At 36.6% G+C, this 9649-nt stretch overlaps 1 protein-coding gene across 3 annotated transcripts in view; it reads right to left on the bottom strand.

Moving 5' to 3' along the window:
- MAP3K13 (mitogen-activated protein kinase kinase kinase 13) overlaps window positions 1-9649 on the bottom strand; it is a 135083-nt gene that overhangs the window by 119662 nt on the left and 5772 nt on the right. For all 3 annotated transcript variants that reach the window (XM_019623699.1, XM_019623742.1, XM_019623734.1), the window contains exon 2: window positions 9389-9515. The gene's annotated coding sequence lies outside the window, so the exon portion shown is untranslated. The remainder of the gene's footprint in view (window positions 1-9388; window positions 9516-9649) is intronic.

The raw sequence follows: 9649 nt of genomic DNA, 5'->3' as shown, positions 1-9649 counted from the left end.
ATCTGAATTGATATCCTAGAAGGTAATAAATTATTTTCTTTTTCTACTTGACTTTCATAATCATGAGATTGGTAGAATTCTCAATGATTCCCTTTTTGTCTTATATAGTCAGGGAATATTGATTGATATAAGCACTTTGAATGTAAGCTAGATGGAATTACTATTAAGATCAGCATGCAATTTGGTATTAACCTAGAAAAGTTGAAGAAGCATGTTCCTAAAACCAACAGTTCAACTCCCAGGCACACACCCTAGCAGAGGTCCAACTACTGTCCATGGTACCTGAGTATGCAACGAATGGGCTATAGGTATGCCCAGATATGGCTCTCCTCAGCCCTCCAGCCAAGCAGAAGTCCCCATGCCAGAGATACAGCTTCTTTAATGCAGTGTATTGCACAAATATTATCTATCATTTTCTATATGTGCTATGACATGAAAAAGGTTGGGAAACATTGACAGAGAAGTTCTTACATATGTATGGCTGATACATATACAGAGATATATGCATATATAGGAGCAATGTTTGTAATAATTAAAAACTGGAACATCCCAAATGACCGTCAATCAATTTTTCTGCTAATAAGTGCCGGAATGCTCCCACAATGCGATGAAAACTAATGAGCAACAGTTATATGCATTGACATGGGTAAATCTAAGACTATAATGTTGAGACACCAAAATAGTAAGTCCTAGGAAAAATACACGCAATATGACTCCATTTCTGTACAATTCAAAAACATGTAAAACTAATCAATATACCGTTTAGGATATACAGTCATGTGATAACACCATTAAAAGAAGCAAGAAAATTATTAACAAGAAATTCAGAACTTTCGTTATCACTGAGGGAGCAAGAAAAGTTTAGGATCAGAGAGGAGACACTAGAGATAATGGTAATACTGCTTTTTTAAAACTGGGCTATAGGTACACATATGTTCTTTATAAAATTATTCCATAAGCCTTATGGATATTTTGTATCTACTCAATATTTAATAAGCATATTTTATAAAAGCCCTACTTTGTTCAAAGGCAGACAGGGAATGCATCTTCCTTCTCTGCAACAGAATGATGGACAAGGGATTGGAGGGATAGCAAGCACCAAATTATACAGGATGCTGCAGGTCGGACACTGAAAATTTTTCAAAGGCCCTACTAACTCAGACACAACCACAACAATAAAAGATTTGAAAGCTATACAATAATCAAAGTTAAAACTAAATTCAATATGCTAGCATTTTATAAGGCACCACATATGTAAATTTTAACACTAAATAAAATCTGGATTTAAAGTATCAGGACTGAAGAACTACCATCCTATGGATGAATAACTTCTCTTGCTATTTTCTTAACAGTCAAAATTTCATTGTGTATTTAGATCACACAAAAACATTTACAGAATGACAATACTTGAATTCATCATGTATATCCAGCAATGTTTGCTTAGTCAAATGCCCGTCTGTTTGTCAATGTCATTTAAGGGCAGGTTTATAAAGCTTCAAGAGCAAGAACTGGCTCTGTTTCAACTGACAGAACTACCAACGAAAACACAATGAAATCATTTTTAAGAATTCCTGCCTGTACTCTGTCTCCTTGTATTTTAAAAGCACTGCTATTTTGCCAATCCAGACAATGTAATAGACCACAGAGATATAAACTTAACCTCCAAATTAATTAAATTTACTATTTTTTATTTCACAGATGGAATAAATCCAGTTTGAGCTCTCCCTTTAGTATTAAAAAAAAAAGAGCCACTGAAAAGCAGATAGGTTAATGTTTACACAAAGGCACTTTTTTCCCTTTGTTTTTTCACCTTAAAGTTGTAATGGGCAAGTGACCTTGCTGGAATTCCCCATCTGCTCTGGAGTACCTATCTGGGTTTCAAATAGAAACTACTTTCACATGATACATTAGAATGGTATGCCAAGTGGTATCTGTCTCTGCACCTTGAACTCGGATATTGTATCACAGAAGAGTCAATAAACTTGACACAAAATGAAAAGCATTTTTCCCCCTTAGACCATTTAAGAAAAGATAAAATTTAAATATATATGGCATTATATATTTATAGGGTCAATTATATAGAGAAAAACTTCATGTATTTACCCAATTCAAGAAATTTACCCTTGATACAGTTTCAAACTATCAAAGACAGGACAATTTTTCAGTATGTCAAACACTGACTATATCATGCTGAAGTGAGTCCATAATTAATTCCTGTTACATTAATATAACTACCTTAAAATCTAGATGATATAAAGCATTTTTGTTTTTCCTTTACTTTGGAATTTCTAAAATATCTATTTTCACTGAGAAGTTATTTCCGATTTAGTGTGAAAAGGCTTATAGAGAATCTGTCCTTTCCAGTGTGAGGTGGTTATGAAACTAACCTTAAACCACCGAAAATCAATATAGTCATACATAACAGTAGGGGTGATTTAGAATAGAAACAAAATAGTTCCCCAATTTAGGCCACGCCTCTAGTTTTAACCTTGGCACTTCTCTCCCTCATTTTCAGAAGGTGAAAGTACACTAAGTGTTGCCCTGGAATTTTAGCCCAGTCATCTCTCTTGCTCTCAAAGGCTGTTTCAGGAAAGAAAAAATTAAACATTTCACAATCTGAGTTTCTACAGAATATACTGGTGTTTCAGAAGTTGAGATGAAGGGTAAATGAGAGAATGGAGAAAGAGGAGAATATCAGGAAAACTTAGCAGAGGGAGCACTACTTTTTAATATTTTTCCTAGACTACCTCTACACTATTTTATAACAGTGGCTAGAATCTTAATGGGCCCGAGGACCTTCATGGGCTGCCAAAAAAATGAGTAAAGGTGTTTCTGGGCTGACAGAAAACACATGGGATTTCGAGACTAACATTCTCAAAGAAGGGAGGAGAAAAAGAGACTACTGTTTGAAGTAGAGGTATTCCTAGGAAACTCATTCTAAAATAGGAGAAAATTAAGGTACCAAGTTGTATCAAGGTACCACTGTTGTGAGCTCTTTAGATATATAATTTTGAGACACAAAACAGTTTAATTCAAAGTACCTTCTAACTCAACTCCTAGAAGTTGTCATAAGTTCCACCAAAAAAGCCTGGCTTTCTTCTGGAAAGTTGAATATAGGTTACATTCGCCACCACGAATGTCAGAAGCAGAAGTAGCTAGAACACAGAAGCATAAGGAACACAAAAATGAATGAAGGGAAATGCAATGATAGTATAGTGGCAAGTGAGTGCTGGCAGAGTGCCTCAGTTGGTTAAGAGCTCACTCAAGAGTTTGAGCTCTGAGCAACAGCAGTTCAATTCCCGGTCTGAACTGAGCTGCCGCTGAGCTGCCAACTGGTGGCAGGATGACTCAGCCAAAAGAAAAAAAAAAAGTATAGTGGCAAGTGCTGACTCCCTCTTACCATCAATAGAAATAACTAGATACATGATAAATTGTGCCATATTATTTTCATTTCTTTTTCTTCTCACATCACTCTTTTTTTCCATTTGTGTTTTAGTTTGGATAATTTCTATTGACCTATTTTCAAACTCACTTATTCTTTTCTCAGTTTTGTCTGATCTGTTGATGAGCCCATCAAAGGAGTTCTTCATCTTGGGTATCATATTTTTTATTTTAGTATGTCCATTTGACTTTTTATAGTTTACATTTCTCTGCTAAAATTCCTTATCTGTTCATGCACATGCCCCACCTTTTCCACTAGATTTTATAATATACTAATTAAAGTCCCTACCTGATAGTTCCAAACGAATCATCTCCGGGTCTGGGTCTATTGCTTTCTCTCTTGAAAGATGGGTGGCTCTTTTTTTTCCACATATTTTGTAATTTTTGATTGAATGCCAAACATTGTCTATAGAATAACTGTGCAAACTGAGAAAAAGAATAGTTACTCTTGGAAATGGGCATGTTTATTCTTCTGCTCTGCAGCCAGGTAAATTGAATCCCAAAGAGAGAGAATCTGGTCAATAGTTGAGCTGTGTTTATTGTTTTGTCATTGCTATAGTTACCTTTTGTGCACCTTTCTCCAGCAGTGGGCAGCTGCTTTGTGCTTAATGTGGAGCATAGGATACTTAAGGGTTTTACAGTGTTCCTGCTCCACCCTCAGCTTTAGTAGTCACTGCATGCCTGTGCCACAGAAGAGGCTTTCTCAGAATCCTTGCCCCTCCCTAAGTTGATTACTCTTGTTTGTTACTCAGTGCCAACTAACTTGGTTCTCTTGATCCAGCCTCAATCTTAGGCAGGCCTTATGCACCCAGACCTTGGGTATGGGGCTTCCTGCATCCCCACCCCAACCTTAGGGCAGTGAAACTCTACCTAGTATCTGTGGGGGAACACTGCACCCTAGATCCCACACTAACTACAACGTAGCAGCAGTTACTAGTGGAGAGTTTCTTGCACCTCCCGAGGCAGATAGCTTTTGCTTCTACATGACCCCAAGAAGCAGTAAATCTTTGCCTGGATCCTGAAAACAGAAGGGTTTCCTGTCTCTCACCCAGTGCCTTAAGATTTGTGTTTCTTATGAGATAACTGGTAGGGTGAGCAGGGTTTTATAACTGTGTGTCCTAAAGGGTGGCTCTCTCCAAATTTATGTGTTGCCCTCAATCTTTTATGAGCACCAATGGAGGCTGCAGCTATATCCTCACCCTGCACCCTCCACCAAAAAAAGGTAAGTTGAAGTCCTTACTCCCGGTATCTGTGAACGTGACTTTATTTGGGAACAGGCTCTTTGCAGATGTAATCAAGTTAAGAGGATGTCATACTGGAGGAGGGTGGGCCCTAGTCCAACATGACTCGTCCTTATAAGTAGAGAAAAAATGGTGACATAGAAAGCCCAATACCTCATTCCCTCACAGAGCGTCAGCAAGATGGCAGAATAGGAAGTCCCAGATCTAGTTCCCCTCAGTGACACTAACTTAACAACAATATATGGTCTAAAAGGTCTTTATGTGACCTCCAGAAACAAGAAGTTGTAGTACCCAAGGAAAGCTCAAAGCCAAGAACAGCCACATTGAAATGGGTAAAAAAGCCATTTTGTTTCGCCTTTTCCAGCCTTTCCTTCAAGCTGGCACAGTTTGGCAGTATCAGAAGTAAACACCCAACTCACAGTTTCTCTGTAAGGAGGGAGACAGAAGAGTAGAATGTGTGTGTAATGTTCCAGGTTTGGGGGGTACTGCCTGAGAGACTGGTTTCTCTCTCACCTGACTTGGAGTGATGAGGAAAAATGGCATACTTTGGATGCCCAGGGGCTGCTGAGAGCAGAGGAGAGCATGGAGGCTAGCTGCAGCACCAGAAAATCTGCACTACAACAGACCAACACCAGAGAGAGCAAAAGTTTATAAACTCCTGAGAAACAGGCAAACCTTTCTAATTGGGAAGCAACATGCATAAGCTCAAAGACACAATTCCATACAAAGTTTAAGAGACCCCCAGAATCTGTAGTACAGCTGATTGATGACGTTGTTCCCCTGTATGAAGTCAGTCCATAGAACTGGGAAAGATGGCTGTTTTTTCACATGCACAAATCCCAGGAAAAAATAACAAGACGTATGAGGAAATGGAAATAGGGCCCAATCAAAAGAACAAAATAAATCTTCAGGAACTAACCCCAAAGAAACAGAGGTCTATGAATTACCTGACAAAGAATGCAAAATAATCATTGAAAAAGTGTTCAATGTGCTACAAGAGAACACAGATAGACAACTAAAGAGTATCAGGAAAATGATACATTAACAAAATGAGAATATCATCAAAGACAATGTATAAAAAAGAACCAAACAGAAATTCTGGATCTGAAAAATACAAATGGGAAATTTCACAAATATATGAAAATTAAACAACACACTCTTGAACAACTATGACTCAAAGAAGAAATCACATGGGAAATTAGAAACTATATCAAGACAAATGAAAACAAAAATACAACATACCAAAACTTATGGGAGGCAGCAAAAGCACTACTAAGAGGGAAGATTACAGTGGTAAATGCCTACATTAGAAAAGAAGAAAAGATCTCAAATCAACAAACTAACTTTATACCTCAAAGAACTATAAAAAGAATAACAAACTAAACTCAATTAGCAGAAGGGAGGAAATAATAAAAATAGTGCAGTAATAAACAAAATAGAGAATAGAAAAAAAAAATCAATGAAACCAAGAGCTGGATTTTTAAAAAGATCTACAAAATTGACAACTCTTAGGTAGATTAAAAAAGAAAAAGAGAGGGCTGGCTGAGTGGCACGTTGGTTAAGAGCTGGCTTGGGATGCCAGAGGGCCCTGGTTTGTATCCCACATATGAGGGCCAGTGACACTGCCCTCTACAGCTAAGATGCTCAACAACAGCTCAACCTGGAGCTGGGCTGCTGTGAGTCGTCGGCAATGGCCTAGGCTGCAGCCCCTGCTGCAGTGGGTTATCATGGGCTACCATGTGTAGCCAGCAGCCACCGTGAGCGGCCAGCAGCCACCGTGAGTGGCCGGCCATCCAGAAGCCAGCAATCGATCTGCCTCACCTGGGAAGAGCGCAATGATGGTGCCAACTTGAGCCCGTGAAGCAACGTCCTCCACAACCAGACTGAAGAACAAAAAGACAGCAACTGTTCCCCTTCCCCCAACTCCCCAATAAAAATCTTAAAAAAAAAAAAAGAGAAAGAGAAAGGACTCAAATAGCAAAATTTGAAACAAAAAAGAAGATATTACAACTGACAGCACAGAAATAAAAAAATCAAAAGAATCTAGTATGAACAATTATACACCAACAAATTGGATAATCTAAAAAAAATTGATGTATTTCTAGAAACATACACCACCAAAACTAAATTATGAAGAAATTGAAAATCTGAACAAACCTATAACTAGTAAGAAAATTGAATCAGTAATCATAAACCTCCTAACAGAGAAAAGTCCAAGACCAGATGGCTTCCCTGGAGAAATCTACCAAACATTCAAAGAATTAACACCAAACCTTCTCAAACTCTTCCAAAAAAAAAAAAATGAAGAGGAGGGAACACTTCCATACTTATTTCATGAGGCCAGCATTACCTTGATACTCAGTGGACACAAAAATACCACAAGAAAACTACACACCAATATCCCCGATGAATATTGATGCAAAAGTCCTCAACAAAATACTGGCAAACCAAATTCAACAATACATTAAAAGGATTACACCATGACCAAGTATGATTTGTTGATTACACCATGACCAAGTATGATCTGGAATGCAAGGATGGTTCAACATACAAAAATCAATCCATGTAATATAGACCACATCAACAAAATGAAGAACAAAACCCATATGATCATATCAATTGATGAAGAAAAAGCACTTGACAAAATTTAACACCCTTTCATGATAAAAAACACTCAACAAACTAAGAAGAGAAGGAAATTATCTCAACATAATAAAGGCCATATATGAAAAGTCCATAGCAAACATCATACTCTGTGGTAAGACAGACTCTCAAAGGACCCTGAATAGGCAAAACAACCTTGCAATAAAAAGAAAGCTGGAGGGCTCACACTTTTAACTTCAAAACTTATTACAAAGTTACAGTTATCAAAAAGTATGGTACTAGTTAAATAAGCCCGTCACAGAAAGGCAAATATGGCATGATTTCACTTATATGAGGTATCTAGAGTAGCCAAGCTCTTAGAAACATAAAGTAGAATGGTGGTTTCTAGGGCCTGGGGGAAGGGGAAAAGAGGAGTTGTTCAATGGGTATAGTTTCAGTTTTGCAAGATGAAAAAGTTCTGGAGATCCATTGTACAATGTGCAATAAATGCGTCTTAATCTAAAGCCATGTCTAGAAAACACATTGTTTCATTTATTTTCTCTCTTTATTAATACTTTTAATTTTGGCATAAATTATGTATACTAAGAAAATGTTATCACATTTTAATATTCCATGCTTATCATTACAATCTCTAAACAAATTGATTTCAACTTTTGTCTTCATTCTACATATGAATCTACAATACATACACTAGTGCTTGTTCCTCTGAATTGGATCCATGCCAATTTTTGATTCATGGATTAAGTTTTTGTTTTTTAAAATAAATCTCTAAATACTGATGTATCTAATTCTGGCTTTCAATCTTGCTATTTATATTTTGACTCATCTGTACTATAAGAGCAGTTGCATGATAGTTTATAAAAATTTGAAAGTCAGTCTTTTCTTCTGTTGTACTTTCCTTAGTGACTGTTTGATTTATATGTGCTATTTTATTTCCACCAATTAAATTAACTACCGTTTTCTACACATCTATTTTTAATGCTATGGCAAGTTTAGAGAAATACACTACTGCTATATTGACTATGTTTACCTTACCCATTCAAGAGCAGTTTGCTGAATTCTCACTTGCTGAAAGCATTATTTCTTTTTTTTTATTTTAGATTTTTTTTTTAATTGGGGAATTGGGGGATGGGAACAGCGCTGGGGGATTGGGGGAAGCGGAACAGACAAGTTGCTGTCCTTTTGTTCTTCAGTCTAGTTGTGGAGGACANGTCTGATTTTAGAATCGAACAAATTCTAAACAAGAAGCCCATATATCTACAAAGGAGACCAGGAAAAACACAAGATTAATGCTTAGTGATTAAAAGGTGTCAAACATTATCACAAGGTTAGAAGTGAAGGGTTTTTTATTTTTCAATTACAGTTGACATTTAATATTAGTTTATATTAGTTTCAGGTGTACAGCATAGTGGTTAGACATTTATGTAATGTGTGAAGTGATATCCTTCATTAGTCTAGTACTCACCTGACACGATAATTTTAAAAATTAACAAACTCCTAAGCTAAGAAAGGTAAACTAGAGCAAGAGAGAAACTTTATCCCCAGGATAGAAAGATAAAAGGCCTGGAGAATGAATCATCAAAGGGATTTTTAAAAAGAAGAACAAAGAAGGAAAAAAGAAAAATAGTATTAATAAGGCAGGATGAAGAAAAAAAAAAAGACAGTTTTTTAGCCTCTTTTCTTGCTTTAACCTAAGGCATAAATAAAATTGGCCAGATTTGGGACATATACTATTATAGAGCCAAAGTTGGATAGGAGATGATTTAAATAACTATTTGAAGTCCCATTGCTACAGGGTATCCATAAGTTGATATATTCTACCAGACTCTAAAATTTTGAAAGGAGAGCTCCCAGAAAAAGAAAGAACAGTAATCTTCCAAGAATAACACACCTGTTAAACGCTCTAATTTCTCATCAATTTTACAGGGAAATAGTAACGATTGCCTAATAAATACAGAACAAACCTCTTTCTGGACGATCCAGATTAAAACATAATTGAAAGAGATTCAGCCTATATTTTTCAATCACAATCCTACAATTTCCTAGACCAATCCAGGGCTACTCCATTTCTCACCTAACGTAAAACACAGTCAACAACTTACCTTTCCCGAAGTGCTAGGATTTGAATGCCACAATACAAATTGATTCATGTTTTTGTCCATTAATGGTCCGTAGGTTTCTTTAAATGAAGTCCATGTTAGAGTCCATAGATATCAGTGTTCTGCAAAACTGAAAACCTCAAGAATGTCAATGCACACACCTAAATTACCACTGGGATACCAATTTATTATGAATAATAGTTATAATAGTTATTACTATGAATATAGACATTTAGATGTACAAAATTCATGGACATGACATGG

This window comes from Hipposideros armiger, unplaced genomic scaffold, assembly GCF_001890085.2.
Source record: "Hipposideros armiger isolate ML-2016 unplaced genomic scaffold, ASM189008v1 scaffold_14, whole genome shotgun sequence".
Classification (NCBI taxonomy): Eukaryota; Metazoa; Chordata; class Mammalia; order Chiroptera; family Hipposideridae; genus Hipposideros; species Hipposideros armiger.
The sequence above is the reverse complement of the archived record's forward strand: the minus strand, read 5'-3'. Positions and strand labels throughout refer to the sequence as shown.